The sequence below is a fragment of the Pinus tabuliformis genome, chromosome 3_1 (genome assembly GCF_031772625.1).
Source record: "Pinus tabuliformis cultivar Carrire ecotype Pingquan chromosome 3_1, CPIR1, whole genome shotgun sequence".
In the NCBI taxonomy this organism is placed as follows: Eukaryota; Viridiplantae; Streptophyta; class Pinopsida; order Pinales; family Pinaceae; genus Pinus; species Pinus tabuliformis.
The window spans coordinates 354,917,130-354,937,676 of record NC_142301.1 but is presented as its reverse complement, the minus strand read 5'-3'; the positions used below and the strand labels follow the sequence as shown (position 1 = coordinate 354,937,676).

General features: G+C 38.2%; 1 protein-coding gene and 1 pseudogene across 2 annotated transcripts in view; one reads left to right on the top strand and one right to left on the bottom strand.

Annotated features, from left to right (window-relative positions):
• Nucleotides 1–20,547, top strand: part of LOC149187176 (uncharacterized) — a 359,479-nt gene that overhangs the window by 121,209 nt on the left and 217,723 nt on the right. The gene's annotated exons all lie outside the window — the stretch shown is intronic.
• Nucleotides 8,727–9,405, bottom strand: LOC149187177 (uncharacterized; annotated as a pseudogene).

Sequence of the window (20,547 nt, the reverse complement as noted above, 5' to 3'; positions counted from 1 at the left end):
TCTTACTTGCCTTTGTGTGAAATCGCGGTCAAGGCATTACCGTACGACCCACTGCTGGGACTCCTACACCAAATGGTCTGAGGTCTAATTGGGACTTCTTACCAAGGAGATCCCTTGACATGTTGGCAGGTCTAGCACCGCCAACAAGACCACAGGTGGGGACTTCATAATGGCCTTCCCTTCCATAATGAGCTTCGAGATGTGCCAGTGTCTCCTAAACTCCAAATGGGTTTAACCAATAATCCTATTAGGTGGTTTCTACTTCTAAAGGGAATAATATAGTCAATGTACATCCTTCAAAAAGGTGGTGGCATGTGAAAGATAGGTGAATGGAGTAGGGGATGAGAAGGGGCATCCCTAGGTGACATGCTGGGGTACAAGCATAGCTAATAAGAGGGAAGCCCACACTTGGGTTTATAATGTATAGGAGGGAGAAAGTATGGTACATGAGGTGCCTCGACCTTGGTTTTTCCACCCTTCTTTATATGCCTTTTTCCTTTTTATGATTTTCTTTGATTAGCTGCACGGGGCTCAAGGGGTAAGAGCATGATGTATAAGATATAGCAGTGAATACACCCTTTTAAGTTAGGGCGGTTTATTGCTGACCAGGGGTTGGGACAATCATGGGTTCCTATATGATGAAGGAGGTTCATGGAACCTGTAGGAACTATGGTAATGGCCATGATGATGGGGTAGAGCTCATGTATTGGCTTTTGCCCACATGCTTAATGTGTTTGTCCCAACCATCTTTTGCATTTTGTGGTACATTTTCCTGTTGAATGTGGCCAAATATGCTTTTTTCAACTGCATCAACCTCCGGGCTTCATTCCAAGCCATGACCCAAGGTGTTGGTAAGGGGAAGGGGCAAGCTAACTCTATGTGGACCCAATTGGAGGAATTTGAACCCAAGTGGGAGAAATGATGAATGGGGTAATGATGAGAGGAAAGAGGGTAATACAAGTAGATAAGGGAGCGAGACCACACAACCCAGATTGGGGTTTCCATGAAATACAATCCCTAGAGCCAAATGGTTAGTAAAAGAGATCCCACAAGACTAGAATCCAAGGTTAATATTCAAAAGGGGTCTAGGGGACAAGAGCATAGACCTAGCCCATTATTTTCGCCGAATACCCCCATTAATCCATGCCCAAAAGTGTCCATGATAAGCAAACTACAATACTCAATTTTCAAATGACAAGGCATACCTTTAGATTCAGGAGGCCCACCTTCAAACATATGATCATGGCAGATGGGCGAGGGACCACATTGTTGGCTCAGGTGGCGGAGAAATTGCACAATGAGCTAGCTGTTTTCCGCACAGGGTTGTTGGCTGCCGACTGAGGACCATCTTGGAGAAATTGTTTCTCCTAGGGATATCACCCACAAAATGGCGGGTAACGAGCCCCAAACAAGAGTTGACAATAGCTCTTGAAAATTGATTTCTTTGCACCAAGAACTTAAAAAAAAATGAAACCGATCTCAGGATTTCATTTCTTTCTCACTGCCCTCAAACTTTAATGAAACCCCAACAAGAAATGTTAGATCTCTGCAAGAAATAAAGGCAAAAGATAAGCTAGAAAACCCGCGGTTTAACAAAATGAACAAATACAAGATTGTGGCCCTCAGAAAATAATACAAATTAAAATTATTGAGGCACAAAATTATGCCTAGAATCGATGAGAGAAGGCTTCCCAGCTAGTAGCTTCTCTACTTAGGAAAATTCATTGAAAATTATAGTCGCGTTTTTTTCTAAATCTTAACAATCCCTTCTTTCTTTTGCCTGCGGTCTGCCACCAAAAAATACTTTGTGGCCTGCAAAATCGAAACAATAAAATCCCAAGGATAATCTTAAAGGAAATTTACCAAAAAATTTGATGGATTTTGCTTACAAAATTTTGATTTTCCAAAACCCTTTCGGACTGCAGGATTTGTTTAATAGAACCAAAGGGGATTTTAAAATTTGAAAAAGTTTCGAATAAATTTCCTTTGAGATTTTTAGACCTAAAACCCTAGTTATAGTTGAAAAATTCGTTGAAGGGATATGCATGCAACAGTTAACCCAGGTTGAATTCTTGATGGAAAAATGGAGAAATAACTTAGAATATGTTTGCAAATTTCTTAGGCATGAAACCCTTGCCAAAATTTCCAAAATTGCAGTGAAAGCAGGGCTTCAAAGATAGGGGCTCCCTTTGAAATTTTTGCGAAATAAAATGCTTCGAATTTTGATTTAGAAGCTAGCAAGAACCACAAAAATGGCTTGCGGTCTTTGCAAATAACTCCCAAGGCTTTAGAACAATGGATATATGTAGAAACAACCAACGATTAGCTAAAATTTGATACAAACCACAAAACCCTCTAAGCTTGCGGCCTAGAAAATAGTCCCTAGATGTCCTTGTAGGCTTAAACAAAATTCGACTAAGGCAAGTCAAACGCCGGGTTTCTTCCAAAAATTACTTTACTGTGATGCCCTTGTTGACCACTACGTGTCAACGACTCGTAGAAGTACACCGCCTTTTGTTTCGCAAAAGGGATAATACCTGATCGATGTGTTTGTGCCGTCCAGATATCATCATCAACCTGATCATCATGTTATAATGTAAACCCATTTTGCATGCATATGATGTAAACAATCTTAGGAGAACCGTGTCATGTATCTAACAACCTAGGTAAACCTACCTTTATAGTGACGATCTCCATTCTGGGAGGTTTTTTGTTTCACCGATCCATTTTCGGATGGTCGGCAGAGTTTTCCCCTTCAGTCTTACCCCAAAGTTGGGACGGATTTTGTCGCTAGGATCTTAAGCGAGTCCTAGTGTTCTAGATCGAGCATATGTAAAAGTAATTTGGGAATAGTCCTAACTATTTGGTTAGGTTATTTTATTACAAATTGTTTGGTTTGCTGAATTATATTTGTGTCGCAAAAAAAGGTAGTGTGTGAGGGTCTATCACAAATAGGTTTTCCCTCTTATGATGTAAAAAATATGAAAATCATGATGTAAAGTGTCTTGAGGGTTGGAAAAATAATTTATTCCCTCATAGGTTAAATAATTAAATTTTCCAACCAAAAATTAAATAAAATCCTAAGCCAGAAATTTAATTAATTCTAGGTCCTAGGTAAATTTAAATTCTCCAAAGGATAAAGTCGTCGATCCTAAAAAATTAAATTATAAAAGGTCTCGGGAATAAGTTAAATTAATTATTTTGATAAATTTTAAGCCTTTGATTCCTGGGGGTTAAGTCAAAGTCAATTTTTTTGGGAAATTAACTCAAAAATTTAATTTTTGAGTTAATTAAAATGCATTAAATTAAAAATTTTGAATTTTCCCAAATATTTAAATATTTCGACGGATGAGATTAAAAGAAATTTTAATCTTCATCAACGGTCGAGATTGCTTTGATGAGGACCATTCAAACTAGTCGTTGGAGGATTTATCTTTAAATAGAAAGTCATTTATCAATTGATCCATCTGACGTTTGAGTCGTGTGGTTAGCAAGAAGCTTTGGTGTAATCTTTTTTCTGGATAATAAAGAAAGACTTTGGGGTTAAATTCTGCTGGTGTTACTCTTCATGGGAATACTGTAAGATGTGTTGTTTTCATGCATAAATTTTTCTAAAGCCATTGATGATAGCTTCTAAAGAGTGATTTGAGTACAGGTATCTACCTCAGTTCCTGGGGTTTGAATAATAATTTAAATTTTGAACGTAATAGTAGGTATCTCTATTTGTTTGAATTTTATTATTATTTTCTCGCTCTATTTTGATGGCTGGATTGAGTTTTGTAGGGAAATCTTGATTTTAGATCCTCGGGTGTTAGGGGAAGTTTTTAGTTGGACCAGCCAACTCCCGATCTGTGTTTTCTAAAGAGCCGAGCTAAATTAGCTGTGGGCTTATCATAAGATTTTGCTGGTGATACAAAAAGGGTTTCGAGTTAGCACCTCCTTTTAAAATTTAAAAATCTATTTTTTGTGCAACATAATGATAGATGTGGCTACTTAGAGCCTTCAACTCGTAATTATTGTAATTTAGTTGGTTTTTTAATTTTATTTTTAATTTTTAATTTTTTTTATCATTGTATATCTTGTTTCTAGGTGTCTCGTTTTTGTCATTACAGGTACAGATCTAAAGGAGAATTCCTATTTGAAGCTAGATCTAGGCCATGGAGGGTAAGATCTGGCTTCAATATTGTTTTGCAGGGACATTTTTTAAGGAAATTTTTTATAGTCCAAAAGGGTTTTAAATTTTTAGATCTGGAAATTTTATAACGGTTTCAAGGCCAAATTTGAAACATAAAATACACTGGTGTGAATTTTTTTTTTTTTTTTTTTTTTTCTTGAGTTTGTGGGCCACCTTTTCTCTTCTACCTAGGCTTTTGATTCACTGCAAATTTCAAATTTTTTTTAGAAACCCCTTATCCCTCGATTACTCCATCCTTCATCTTCCTTTGCTGCCAGGGCTTTTCTAACTGTTTGCTGTAAATTTCGAATTTCTTCACTGCCTGCAAAATCCTTAGGCCCTCTTTTTCTCCATCTGCTATCCCTCTGCTGCGTCCTTCTCCTTTTCAGCTCCAAACGCATCCATTTTTCGCTGCGTGCAAAAACGTGTGCTATCTTTCCTGCAAACCTGAAACCCTAGCCGACTCCCTGCTAGGAAAGAGTCTAAACGGAGTGAGTAAGGATTAGAGTGACAACCCTTACTTTGAGCGTTGTCGCGGTGCCTAAACACTTTGTGCGACAACAACCCTCATAAAATTATGAAATAAATGTGGATCTCCATTCTGGAAGGCAGGAGAAGCTTTTGGATTCCTCAAAGGTTTTCTTTTAAAATCAATATACTAGCAATTGCCCCTAAAGGTGCAAAGATACATCGAAGGAATAGAACATGCCTATGATGTTACTGCAAAAGTGTTGCAGCAAAAGAAACATAACAACACAAAGGGTGGAAAATGGAGGGGAGGAAATGTGTTCAGGCTTGCAACAATCTCACACTTGTGTCAATGCTTGTCTGACATATGTTGCTTGAATCACTATTCTTGGCTAAGTCATTCTTTTCCAATCAAATCACTATGTCAAAATCTTATATACACATTATATCCAATCTATAACATGTAGGGTAATGAGGAGAAACATTAGTCTTTAGATATCTAATTGGTCTATATGGCCTTGGGTAGACGGTGATTGGGCAGGTTGTTAAGGCACTCCTAGATGCTAAGTTACAAACTCCTTATTTAGGGCTGAATTTCTGAGGCAGTTAAATTAACATTCTTTACTTTTTCTTCTAGCTGAGAAAATTTTACTATTTTGATCATAGGAAATAGTAAACTGAATAAATATAAGTGCAAATAAAATCACCTCTTCATAAAGTCACTCCACAGCTCCTTTAGCATCTTTTCTGATGACTTTAGTTTCATCTGCCAATAGGTGGATGAGGCTAATTTTACTTTAGCTCAACTTTAAACTTTCTAAGCTAGATGAAACTGACTATAGAAAGGGATCATGTTACAAAAATGCAGATCTAGAGAATAATTCCAATGTCACAAAGTACACGATAATGTGTATTTTAGTGTTTTGGAGCTTGACTGTAAAGATTTTCACATGATAAGCATTTCAAAATTGGAGAAATAAAGCTTAGAGAGAAAATGAAATTACATCAATCAAAACTTCATTTCAAAAGGCTTAATGTCCAGGCAATTTCACTTCTTCACATTAGTTAGGTAACTAAAGAAAACACTTGTTCTTAAGCTGTTTTTCCACAGCTATATGTCATTTGAAGACAACAGTGAAATCTTTATTTCAATTATCTCTAGCAGTGTAAAATAGAAAACATCTTCACATTACTTGCATGCCCATTGTGCAAAATCATCAGTAGCCTCATCTTCCTCATAAGGGGCACTGGAAGATGATGTTTGAGAGCTGGAAATCACAAGTTGTTGTGGTAAAGGAGGACTTAAGGCTGTAGTGTCATGTTTTGCAAGCATGCTTTGTAATTCATCATTTAATAAAAGACCTTGCCAAAGAAGCTTGTCATCCATATGGTCATAATCAATAATATATTGTCAATAAATCAAATTAAAATTTCCCAGAAACAAACTTAAAGAACTCAAAAAACTTCATATAGTGTCTCAAGACCCATATGTTTTTAAGCTTTCCTCTTAATAGGATTTCCATGTACTACAGTGATTTTAATAACTAAATGAAAAATATATAATACTCATTTCATGGACTTGAATGTAAAGAGCAAAAAACAAAAAAATAAGGCATTCAGAATAAGATTAGCTTTTGCAAGAAGTTGAGATTGATATCAAACAAATATTTCAATGGGTGTGCCATCAAAAATAGTACTCATGACATGAACATGGACCTAAATCCACTTTATAATACAAAGGCCATTTTCATTCCAGATTATAACTCTATATGGAGTTGACATTAATAACAAAAGCAAATAATATTATTAAAAAGTAATAACTAATGGTAGAATATGCTCATATAGTCTGAAAAAGTTCAATTCAATGTTGATGGTGCACAAAGATTAAAAGTAAATAAACTCAAATCTTAACTGATAATGCACTGTGTGATATAAATTTTGAATCGAGCCAACATATAATCGCTCCACCTCAACCGAGACCCACCAGTGCTAAAAAACAGAGATGTACTAACACCAATGTAGGTGCATATGAGCGGATTCAATGGTCGACCCTACGAAGCCAGAGTCTGGAACAGGTTGGACACAATTTGTTGAGTATTCACTGAGATTGAAAATACCCTTTCAAGCTCTTCAAATAATCAATCAAATCCCGTCTTCCAATCTCTAATTTAGGTGGACAACTTGGGGTTGTGGAGGGAACAACAGCCGAGACACCATGGCTGTTGCTTGGCACAAATGATCAAGTCATCAGCCTCTCAAAGGGCATGGTGCATTCTTTCAAACATTTTTGGATGGGCCCCAGGAGCATTCTCTGTTTCTCTTGGAATTGAATTGAATTTCAATATGGTGTAAAAAAATCCCCATAGGGGTGAACTCAGTATCAAGATCACCAAGCACATGATTGAAGCCTAATCCACCGAAAACAAAATATAAGGCTTACTGTTTAAGGTGGGCTTCTGAACAATGACTTTCCTTAGAGTCTGGAACAGATATCACTACATTTGGAATGAACAATACAGTAGGCTACGAGATCTTGGTTGTCTCAACTGAATTTCAAATAGACTGATATGTCAGAGCACTGCAGCAAATTAAATAAAACAAGGAATAATAAGTTTCTTAGAGTGACTCATGAGCAACTTTAAGAGAGTGTTGAAATTTGCACAACTTTGGTTTACTTGACATTGCTCCTAACTGACAGCATTAACAAAATGCTATGCAATGTAGATCTAATCGTAGAGGAGCCTATTTGCACAGACAGAAGCAAGGTGCATTCTACAACCTGAGTGAGTGTGGTGATACATCAACTCTTTGAACTTGTGGAATAATTCATTTAATTTTGATGGTACACTGGGCACTATTGAATATGCACACAAACCTAGACACATCTAAACCCATATTCAATAAGCACCATGTGAAGCTTGATGCTACATCTCTTGAGTTCGTACAAACCAATGGATCTTGAGCTCATACAAACAAATAACTGATATATCAAATACTGTAACTCAGGTATGCAACCTAAAGGTGCATATCAGATCCAGGATTAGATGGCTCTAGGCTAGATTAGTTCCCTGTCCTACTTCAGAATCCAGATTCCTGAAGTGGAACTGTAACTCCTTCACAATGTTTTTTTAATTTTTTAAATTTTGAGCTGACTGAGCTCAGGGCTCAAACACAACTCATGGTTATTAGGCATCCACTTTCTCACCATAGCTTGAGAGGTCCACATCTACAGTTTAATAAGAGATCTTAAAAAAAGCGTGAAAGTATAGATCTCAAATTGATCAACAGAAACAAAGGTGCAGTCTTTAAAACTCCAATTCAGTTTTCCAGGGTTTAAATTGAACAAAAGAGCTATTTAAAAAATTGTGCCACAATTCCTGATCAAACGAGGTCCATATTTTCAAAGCTTGGCATGTGAGGGAATTCAAATCCATTTTAAGGAATCGAAAAGTCCAAAATTTTGGAATAAAACCAATGGAATGAAATAAATGATGTGAAATTCAAATCCATATTAAGGATTAAAAAGCCCAAAATTAATAAACATATTGGAGGAAAACAACTACCATGCAATCTAGATTCTCTACTGTTATATTCATAAGCACATTCACCATTCAGGGATTCAAGGGTGAATTCAAATCTTAAGGATTAAAAAGCCCAAAATGAATAAACATATTGGAAGAAAACAAATGGCATGCAAGAAGTGCTGTTAAATTCACAAGCATATTCACCATTCAGGGATTCAAGGGTGAATTCAAATCTTAAGGATTAAAAAGCCCAAAATGAATAAACATATTGGAAGAAAACAAATGGCATGCAAGAAGTGCTGTTAAATTCACAAGCATATTCACCCTTCAGCATGAGAAAGTACAATAAAATAGCAGAATAAGAGAGGAACAAAAGCATGCCATTAAAAAAAATCCTGATTTGGATCCTTTTCATTAGATGCACTGAAGAGAAATATACAATGCATGTGTACAAAGATGAATCATCCCAATTGATGAACATTGAATACAATATAGATATATTTATATATCTGTTTAAGCAACCATGGACCTTTAGCTGCAATGCTAATGATAAATTAGCTTTATGTTTTACAAGCAGGAAAGTTGCCTCTTCTTCTGGAGGAAGCACAAGGGGGTTTGTGGTTGAGATAGAAAAGATCATCTATCATGAGAAGAACATATTCCAAGATCTCAGTTGGAGCATTGGTAAGATTCAATTCTGGCAACCATCCGGGCTCTAAACACAGGAGAAGGTGTAGGGTTCGAACTGTCCCACTGAAGTCAACGCTTGAAATCAACCTTCCTGTAAACATAGTACATCTTGTCTGTGGATTTCAGCTTGAACATACTCCATCTAGCGCCTGCCATGACTCTGGGTAACTTGTCCATGTTATCTATCAATTCCTTGTTCAACCTCACGCCCAAAGACCCAGACCTCCCTCTCTCTCTCTGCCTCTTGGAATTTGAATGAGAATTAGAATAAGATTTACAAGGCGAAATTGGGAGGCTAAGGTTTTCAACTCCGAAGAACCCTCTACTCAATTTTTCAAAGTCACGGAGTTCCTAAAGCTAGGCATCCGCAAGACGAGGAGAGGGTAGAGAAATAGATTCGTGAGCGGCCATGCCCAGGGCAGGCCAAGAATATTCGAGATGACCATTGATCAAATCCCCGCAAAACTCGATGCCTATGTCCCTGGCAATGGCGGCCACTCCCAGTGCATGTCTCATGACTTCTTATGTAGGTACGAATACCAAATACGGGAAACAAATAAATGATTAACTTGCATTCCCACCCCCATTGCCAGAAATGTCAGCACCCAAGAATAGTAAAAATAATTCTGTAATTTATAGAGCCAGGCCCTCTGCTACGACCAGTGATACCATGGGAAGAGAGAGATCAGTCAGGCGCATATCACTTTGGATCTGTGAAGAATCTTCTTTCTCTTTGACGAATTGTTAGCACCATCTTCCTTGGCTCTCCAATTTTAAAAGAGTGATGGAACGAATGTCACTTAGTGGGCAACATAGCAGATGGACATATGTCAAAAGGAGATGGAAAAGGTAGACAATGCCTAGCCTGACCAATTCCAAAAAGGGACACCTTCGCTATAAAAAAACACTTCCATTTTTTTTTTTGGTCTCCAAACTAATTTTTTATTTTTATTTTTTTTCTTGAGCAAGGAACTAAGCTTTGGAAGACTACGGCTAATTAATATTTCAATTTAATAACCCGAGCCACATAAGAAAGGGAGAGTTATCCCTCAAAAGAGAATTTGATTCCTCGTTTTTATTTTGATGTTAGGTCCACCTACAATATGAATCAAAGGAAAAAGCCCTTGTTTCCTCTTCAAATCTGCAAAAAGGAAATAAAGCTCACCACACACACACACACACACACACACACACACACATATGAAGAAATTATATACAAGTGTTGGAGCAAATATTTACAAATTTACAAAAAAATAAAAAATAAAAATAAAATAAAAAAAATAAAAAAAATAAAATTATCTATGAATATTTACAAGTAATTTATAAGGCTTGATCCTAAGGGTATGAGGACACCTCCACCTTTAGGTCAAGTAATTAGCTCTTCAAATAGTAGATAAACCAATGAAATTCTTTAAAAATGAGTAAGAGATTTAATTTTAAAATGAGTGATCTAGGCTGAGTAAAGGCAAGAAAACTCCCTTTACAATGTACTTATGATCAGTCATTGAGATATCCCACCATGGGTTCTTATGCCCTCATGCTCAAGAGTGGGATGGTTTAGTTGAAAACTGCATGCTTGAGATCCGTTTCAAAAGATATTTCTACAAACACTCGAAAAATTTGCTAAATGCAAATGGGATTGATTCACACTGTAAAAGGGAAATCAAAGGGTTTAACCGAAAACCAATAGATCTGCCAAATCATTAGTGCTTGCTCAACCCAAATAACAGTGCAAGATATCTGTACACTCATAAATCCCAAAGGCATATGAAAATAACATTTAGAATTCAATAGAAAACTAAGCACAAAGCCAAAATAAATTTACCATAAATAGTTGAAGACGTACACACATGGCTTTGCCCCCAAAGACTTTTCTTTTATTAATCAAAGAAGAAATTACAGAGCTTCTAGAGCTAACTACAACATCCGAAGATGATTACAATGAGGAGCCTCAAGTTCAATTTATAGAAAAAATGAGAGATCTACAAAACGGCTAGGTCCAAGAAGTTGCACAATTTTGACTTGATCCTGGAGAATAATGGCTAGTTGTTGCTTGAACCATGCCAAAATTAAATCCTGTCCTTTGATCTTGATGAAGAAATTCGAATTCCATAATAATTCCCTATTTTCCAGGTCCAAAAAATATTATTTTGACCTTTTTTCCTCAAAAAGCTATTTTTGAATTAACCACTTAAGTTCATAAGTTCCATTTTTGTTAAAAAAATGATTTTTCCCTTTATAAAGGACCTTGAAAATATGATTTCTTTTGGACCCACGAATTTTCTTCAACTAACTGGACCCAAAAAAATTAATTTTCTTGAAAAAAATTAAAATAATTCTTTTCTGACGCCAAAGAATTTCTTGTGGGTTTTTCTGCCTTGGAATTGAGTTTTTCAATTTAATTCTTCCTTGAGAATGGCCACCTTCTCCAAAATTTGTTTCCACTTGGAGAGAATTTCATTTTCTCTCAATTTTAATTTTTAGATTGTTTTCTCGCTAATTTTTTACCCTTTTTGCCAGAAAACCAAAAATAAAAATAATTTGAGGGGAAAGACATTATTTCAACCATCAAAAGATGTCTAAACACAAAGTTGAGGTGTAAAGGTTCTAATTATGAGTACTCTACCCCCTTCATCTTTTACGATCATTTGATTTTATAATTTACATTCAAATTATTAAATTTCCTAACCAGTTGGAAATTTAATAATTAGAAAAAGGGCCTGCATAAATATAGACTAGAGACAATGAAATATTTTTGATTTGGTAGCACACCAAGAAGATCACTGAATATGAAGACTAGATCAAGAAATGAATTGGATAAAAAACATGTCAATAGTATGATTAAAGTTTTGCAGTTAGCAACATGCTTGTAGTGTTTTGCAATACTTGTACGGTAGGTCTTGATGAGTATGAAGAATCTAGGGTTTGTAGAACTTGTAGTTTGTGAGCTATTGAAGACTTTTGGCGTTTAGGGTTTGTGAAACCTGGCATAGTTTGGAATAAGAAGAACCCTAGGAGCAAGACTCTATCTAATCATATCCACTATTAGAAGTAGTTCTAAGTTCTAACCCTTGATGTTTAATATGAGAACAAGGCTAGTGAACAGGTCCTAGATTAAGAGGAAGCTAATCCTTCTCAAATTATAAGTACTCTATATCTCCTTGTTTAGTATCTTTGTGTCTTGTCCTTTTTGTTCTTTCATGGTCTTTGTTACCCACCACCAGTGGGTGACACCCAAAGGATAAATTTTTCCCCTAGATTGTCTTCATTCGACAGCCACCAACCCCTTGTAGCTCCCAAATAGCTCTATGTGCCAATATCTCCACCACTTGAGCCAACCATTATGTGCCCTCACCCATTTTGTATGATCGTATATTTGAAGGTGGGCCTTCTGACCTTGAAGGTATGGATCATTTATTATGTAATTGGTTTTTTTTGCTTAATACGGACACATCTAGACATGGAGTAGTGGGGAGATTTGGCGGAAAGAATGGGCTTGGTTTGTACTCTTGTCTCCTTGCCCAATTTGGTTGTTACTCTTGTATCCTAGTCCCATGGGATCTCCTTTATGGGCTACTAGCTTTAGGAGTGGCACTACATGGGTATTCTGAATTTGGTTGCGTGGCCCCGCTTCCCGACACCACATACATCTCTCCCCTCCGCTCATTATAAACTCTTTCCACATATTTCCCATCCGGGTCAACATTTGTCCATTGGGCCCACAAGGAGTTAGCCTCCCCCTCCCCTTCTCCACTCTTTGGGTGTGGCTTGGAATAATGCCCCGAAGGTTGATGTAGCTAAAAAAGAAAGTAAAAAGCATAAATTAGCCACTCTCAACAGGTAATGTACCATAAAATGCAAAAGATGGCCAAGACATGCAAATTTAGCACGTGGGCAAAAGCCAACATGAGCTATACCCCCTATCATTATGGCCATCACCCTGGTTCCTAGGGCCCCCTATATGCGCCCCTTGCATCATTAAAGAACCCATGATTGTCCCAACCCCTGGTCGGTGATGAACTGTCCAACCTTAAGGGGGTAATCACAGCCATATCTTACACATCATGCTCTCATTCGCTGGAGCCCCAAACAATTATCAAAAGAAAAATCAATTAAAGGAAAAAGACATATGAAGAAGGGTGGAAAAAAAAGGTTGGGGTAACTCATGTACCACAATTGCTCCCTCCTACATCTATACACCCAAGTGTGGATTCCATCATCATAGCTACCCTTATACCATGGCAAGTGGGTTGGAGCCTTTCCCTGATGCCCCACTCCGTTCCATTATATCACATGACAACTACCATATGACGGATGTACCATGGACATGTCATTCCCCTAAAGGTTGAAACCACCTAACAGGGTTCTTGATTAACCTCCTTAAACTTGGAGACACCTGTACAGTCTAAAGGCCATTATGGAAGGGCATGACACTATGAAGTTCCCACTTGGTTCCATGATTTGTAATCTCATTTGATCAATTGCGCTAATGGATTGTTGTATTGGAAAGTAAGGAGAAGCTTTGGATCTTATATAGGGTTGTAGGTGGGTCTTCATCTTTGGGTTTGGTCTCCCTATACGGGGTCCAAGCCCTCCAGAGGGTCATCTTGGCATTTGTAGGGTGTGCGTTGAGAGCCATAGGCGTCCACTATAGCAGAGAGCAGATAGCCATGTCATGGGATCCTTCAACACCATTTATTACTCGCTCGTGTCCGACTTATTTGATGATGATGATGCACCTGGACCACCTTGCCCAACCGGCTACACACTTTCACCACACACTTGGGAGTTGATCTAGGGCCTGGATGGGGTTTAGTCTAACCATGGGAGACAATGGAGGGCTTGCATCATTGTTCTAGCCCTTGCAGATGGGATACTTGTGAAAATTTCAACTATTGCAGCAACTGGAAATTATTCTTCTAACTGTGAATGAATTCACAGTTTATTTGCTACGACAAATAACGAATAATTCACAATTGCAATTTTCACCAAAATAAATACTGCGGAAGATAAACTGGAATCTGAGAAAATATTGGCACAAAAAAAATATAACACATTTTTGGACAAAAGTCCTCGGAACAGTGTTACTTGGGGGCAAGAGCGAAAGCGGGGAGCGGGAGCGAAAACAAGTGCGGGAGCGACATTTTCAAAAGCTCCCGATTTGGGAGCAAATCCCGAAGTGTTTTATATATATATATATTGATACATATATGTCAAAAAAAACATGTAGAATTATGAATTAGATATAAAAAACATAAAAAAACATAGATTGAACTATATAACAACAATCATCTAGAAGTTATAATCTTCATCAACCACGTACACAAGTTAGTAACATAGTAACATACAACATATTGAGTCTCGTGATTCATCAATCTTAAAGTTTCAAGCTTTCAAAATTCAATACATAACATTTATCATCATTGATCACCAAAGTTGTACTTGTAATAAGTGTAACCATTACAACAAATAATATCTAACATGAAATGAAATGTTATAAAATGAAATGAAACAACTTTCAATTTTCATGAAGCATCATTTTCATAATTCATTACTAATGAGTTATAATTGCCAACTTCAAACTTAAATTCTCATATATTGTTTAAACTTTAAAAGAATATCATAATAAATATGAAAGAGTCAATAGTTATAAAAACTACTAGAAACTAGAAAAAACAACTAAATCTATTATCTATGCTTATGCTTGGGCCTCTTGCCACCACGAGAAATGTCTAGTTTTTTAGTCTTGTTGGAAAATCACGATCTTTGTCATTAATATCACCCTCTAAGCATTAATATCCAGAGGTATCTTTGTCATTACCTCTATATCTATATAGGCATCTTTGTCATTAATATCATCCTCTAAGCATTAACATAAGATAGAAAAAGCATAGCATGTCAAGTCAAGATTTTGTTTGAGTGATGCGTACATTTTTAGGAGGGTCATGATAGGGGAGTTCGACAACCAATGTCACTAACATCAAGGTACATAGAGGGATTGGTGCTCTTGATTAAATACGAGTTCCATACCCTAAACATAACAAAATTCAATGGAAACATTACAATCTTGAAATCCTGAAAAAATGATAAGTCTGCTGGATTTTGAATGAAATCTAAAATTCTACTTTCTCCATATGAAATCCAATGACGTCGGAACCACTCTCAAACATCCTGAGTCATTTCATGGTAATGTTAAAAATTTAAGTAAAAGGATGAAAATGAAGATTAAGGAGAATGTCACTTTTACTTTAAGAATTTAACATGTAACATTACCATGAATCGCATATCAATACTAGGGCCATAGGTTTGATCATTAAGTTGCCCCACTCAAAACTTATTTGTTTCTTTGAAAGCAAATTGCATTTGGAACATTACTGCAAATTGTTTTTTGCAAAAAAGGCTAAACGCTCCCGAAAAGGCAGGGAGCATTTTTTTTAGGGAGTGCGCTCCCGACTCGCTCCCACCTGAAGCATGGATTGGGAGCAGGATCGAGGGGGGGGCTCCCTCGCAACACTGCCCCGAAAAAACACAATGTGGGAAAACTGGTGCAGCAGTTGAGGGTTTGTATTATTAAGCAGCAATGAGAACTTCTGAGTACAACTGGATGCCCAAAACTGGCAATCCTCTATAGGAGAAACTTGCCAAAAAAATTAGTGAGACAAATTTTGTCTCACCTGACTCTAATCTAGCTCCAAAATTAGCGAATACTAGGCTCCACGAAATCCCTTTGTTAGCCTCTGCGTAGGAACTTGTACGCTCTACCTGGAACTGCAACTAATGAAGTCTTCTGTGCAATTCAGCCTTTGAGAATGACTCTTTGGCCCCATCCAGAAATTCTCTCGGCCTCTAGCAACAGAATTGACCCTCTGACTGGCCAAATCGAACTCTGCCTTCGAATCTTTTGCGCTGGCACTACGCATCCTCAATGAGGAAATGCGACCCTCTTGTAGCTGACTCTTTGGAATTGCAAGACTTCCTTCGAACTCATTAACTCTGCCCCTCTGTCTCTACGTCCTCTCTTTGGCTCGAACTCTTCTAGCAAAATGCTATTGCTCTCTAGAGAATTGAATTTCCCAAGGAAATCGATCTCAAGTGTGTTCCTCCATCTACCCATCGACTTCTTCTTATAATCTCTAGTTGGGACTCCAATGGCCAAGATTAAAACTTAATCATTGGCTAAGATCATTTCCTAGTCTATCCGTGTGAGTTTCTAGAAAAATGTCAACTCCCTCAATTAATTGCTCTTAATAATCATTTTCCCCAAGTTAGACTTAAGAAAAATTTAGTTACTGATTAATTAACTTAATTAAGGCATTTCTAGGTTATGGGTTTTGGAGTCCTAGTGTTTCCTAGCCTTTTTGACAACTGTCGAGACTATAACTCCATCCGATGCTACAAAAACTAATACTCCCTCTTAGCGAGGAAGGTGTTCTAGTGCCGTACTGCTACAACAACTTGTCTTTGCATCATCCTTCATACACGCTGCTGATGTTTGGCTACTGTGACTGCCTTCCACTGCCCACCAACCACTGTGCAACTCTGATGTTACATTTGTGTTACTACTGACACTGCTATACTACTGCCAACTCTGCATCTGCACTGCAACTCCCTCTCAACTATTGTTGTTGCTACTGCAACTACTGCAACTAAGAAGATTCCAAAATACCGAATCAACTGTGTCTCGTGTTGCATTTGTCTTCCAAGCATTTGACTGCTACTAGCCTATGTATTGTCCACTGAGGAATTTGCACCATTGCTGACTCTGCTACTGAGCCTCTTGTTCTGCTGTCATCACTGCTCTATGCTCCTCAGCATCTGACTGTTACTAGTCTACAACTGTCACTCCGGAATCTGACTATATCACTGACATTGATCCTCTTGCTATTGAATATTGTAGGCCCCTGTAGCCAGGTAATGATCCATGAGAAAACACCGACTGACGCTCACCTCAATGGACCCTACACAAACCTCTGCGCAACTTTGGGACTATAGCTCCATATTGCCCCACCTCACTCCTGGAGGTATAGCTGTAAACATGGCAAAATCTTCCTCTAACCTAGAGGACAACTTGTCTATCTTTGCAGATGTTGCTGCCTGGTCCTGGTTCTCTTGCTTGTCCTTCTTCCTTTGAGGACATTGAGTATTGTAGTGGTCAAATTGGCCACCCCTGAAGCACTTGACTTTAGATTGGTCCGTCTTTTTCTTCTTTCCCCCTTGTGAACCTTGTCCCTAACTGGGACCCTTTGATGCAAGGGCCACATTATCTTTCTCCTTCTCACCTTTCAATCCCTTACTGCTGCTTCCGCTGATGGAGGTCTTCATTAGTGCTCGCCTCATTTCATCTTGTTGCAGGTCCGACCACATCCTGTCCCACCTAGGTAGAGTATCTCGTCCGAAAATGCCTTGGACGAAAATTTCCCAATCCTTTGAGACACTGTTTAGGGATAAACGCACAAGCTTTGTATCTTGAGGCGCTTCCCCAGTGGCTGCAAGATGATCTCAGATTTCCTGAATTTTGGTGAGAAAGGGATCAATGCCTTCACCCTTATGCATCTTAATGTTCCTCAGCTTCTCTTTCAAGAACATCTTCCGCTGTTCGGAAGCATTCTAGTGTATCTATGCAAGAACATCCCACATATCCTTGGCCATATTCTTGGCCAACATATGCGAGACTTATGGTCCCAGACTCCATCTAGGATCATTTGCTTCACCTTTGAGTCATCTCCTTCTTGAATTCCTTCAGTTGATTTGCATTAGTAGGTTCTGCCACAATGTGCTCTTCATAGGTGTTCAGACCATGTTCATCAAAGAGAAAGGACATCCTAGTCTTCCAAATGACATAGTTGGAGGCACCATCCAATCTTTCTTGATCTCTTAGCCTAACTATGGCCATTTCTGCAAAATATCAAAAATTCCCTGCTCGACTGCCTGTTTTGAAACTTGCACTCCCTTCTTGAATGCACAAAACTGCTTTGTCTACCTCTCTCTGCCTTCAACTGCCCTCTGGAACTACTCGCTCAACGTTTCCAAATGTCTTTTTTTTCTTCAAAAAACTGGCACTCAAACTATAACCCCATCAACTCGAACTGGCTATTCAAGCAAACGCGCACGACCTTTTGCAACTGGAAAAAAATATGAATCTCCTCCAGAAAACTGCAACTTTGAAACCCTCTAGGAAAATCTGGAAATTCCTCCCTCTATGTGCACTCTCTTCCACCTAGAGCTGATTCCATTATAGCAGAACTATTGCAAAACCCTTCTACACCCAAACAAGGAATCTGCACAACCAAAATAGTGATCTACTTTACCGGAATTGCGTACTGGATTTACTACTTCCTACTAGAACTGCCACTGGACTCTGCGAAATTTTCCTGCCCCATGCACTAGAAAAATCGAACCCTCTGCCCAGCAGTTCGAACTTCGAACTGCCAAGCCAGACTCTGAACAAATCTGGAAATCGAACTGCCAGACTCCCTTTGAATTTGGACGATTTCCCTCTTCTGCTTCTGAGCTTCCTGTTTGATCAAATTTGCTTTGATACCATGTGAAAATTTTAACTATTGCAAGAATTGGAAATTATTCTTCTAATTGTAAATTAATTAACAGTTTATTTTCTACGACAAACAACGAATAATTCATAACTGCTATTTTCACCAAAATAAATACTGTTGAAGATAAACTAGAAACATAGAAAATACTGGCACACACACACACAAATATAGCACCGTTGTCTTCGGACAAAAGTCCCCAGAAACACCCAATGTGGGAAAACTGGTGCAACAGTTGAGGGTTTGTATTATTAAGCAGCAATGACAAAATTATGAGTACAACTTGATGCCCAAAACTGGAAATCCTCTACAAGAAACTGGCCACAAAAATTAGTGAGACAGTTTTTGTCTCACTCGACATTAATCCAGCTCCAAAATTGGTGAATACTAGGCTCCACGAAGCCCCTGCGTCAACCTCTACGTCAAATCTGCATAAGCACTTGTACACTCTACCTAGTATTGCAACTGATGAAGTTGTCTGCCCAATTCAACCTCTGAGAATGACTTGCTGGCACCTTTCAAAAATTCTCCTGGCCTCCAATAACGGAATCGACCCTCTGATTGGCCAAATCGAACTCTACCTTTGAAGCTTTTGCGCTGGCACTACGCATCCTCACTGAGGAAACTCAACCCTCCTGTAGTTGACTCTCCGGAACTGGAATACTTCCTCTGGAATCACTGTCTCTGCCCCTCTCTATCTCTACGTCCCCTCTCTGGCTCGAACTCTTTTGGTAGAATGCTGCTGCTCTTTGGAAAATCGAACTGCCCAAGGAAATTGATCTCAAGTGTGTTCCTCCATCTACCCATCGACTTTTTCTTATAATCTCCAGTTGGGACTCCAACGACCAAGATTAAAACTTAATCAATGGCTGAGATCATTTCCTAGTCGATCCGTGTGAATTTCTAGATAAATATCACCTTCCTCAATTAATTGTTGTTAATTAATCATTTTCCCTAAGTTATACTTGGGAAAAATTATAAATACTGATTAATTAACTTAATTAAGGCATTTCTAGGTGGATTTTCTTGAAATCTTTTCGGGGTTTTGGAGTCCTAGTGTTTCTTAGCCTCTCTGACAACCATTGAGACTAGAACGGCATCTGATGCTGCGAAAACTAAAAATACATGCTTGTTTGATTTAGTTGGAGACCCATGAGGATGTTTTTGTGCTTGCACAACCACTTGGGGGCACCACAGGTCATTTTCTTGGAGATCAAGGGGCTACCCCCTTCATCACTATTATTGGAGCCCTCCTATCCATTATGGCACATGAGGGACTTTACTAGGCCTTCTAACGACCCTCCTAGCTATTTTATTATCTCTTTGTCCTTCTTGAGAGGTTTTTTTTTCATATTATGGAGCTTTTTTGTGGGCGTGTTACCAAAAGGATGTTATTTTGCACATTATTTTAAATTTTTATTGTAGGGGCATTATTATGCATAATTAGTGTTAGTTTTTAACTTTTTGTAGCATTAGATGTTTTCTAGCCACGAAATTTGGCGGAGAAGCTAGAATGCCTGAGATCTTCAAAACCCATAAATCGTTTCTGGAAATTTCGCCTAGAAATGACTTAATTAGATTATTAGTCAGTTTTTAAATATTTCCTAAGTCTAAACTTAGGGAATATGACTAATTAATTAGAATTAATTAAGTTAACGTGTGAATGTTCTAGAAACTCACATGGATTGATTTCAAGTTAATCCTTGCCATTGATTAAGATCTAATCTTGGCCGTTGAAATCTCAACAAAGGATTATAAGAAGTCGATGGGCTCTTGGAGAAGACACTTGAGAGGTTCAATTTCATGAGAAAATCAATTTCTAGAGTAGCAACTGTCAGTTGCCGGAGAGAGATCTAGTGAGATCGAAGCAGTGAGAGAGGGGTAGAGACAGTGAAGCCAGAGGAAGGTTTCTAGATCCGGTGAGTGCATTTGCAGAGAGGCAAGAGAGCCACAGAGAGGCTGACATTGGGGCAGCGCAACAGTGTCTAGAGGCAAAGTCGATTTGTTGGGAGTGATTGACGTTTTCAGTTCCAAAGGATGGGAAGGAGTCCTAGAGTGCCAGAGAAATGTCTTTCTGGTCAGTAGAAGGCATAACGACTTCTTCAGAGACCGGTCCGAGTTTAGATATCCAGCCAACTACGTA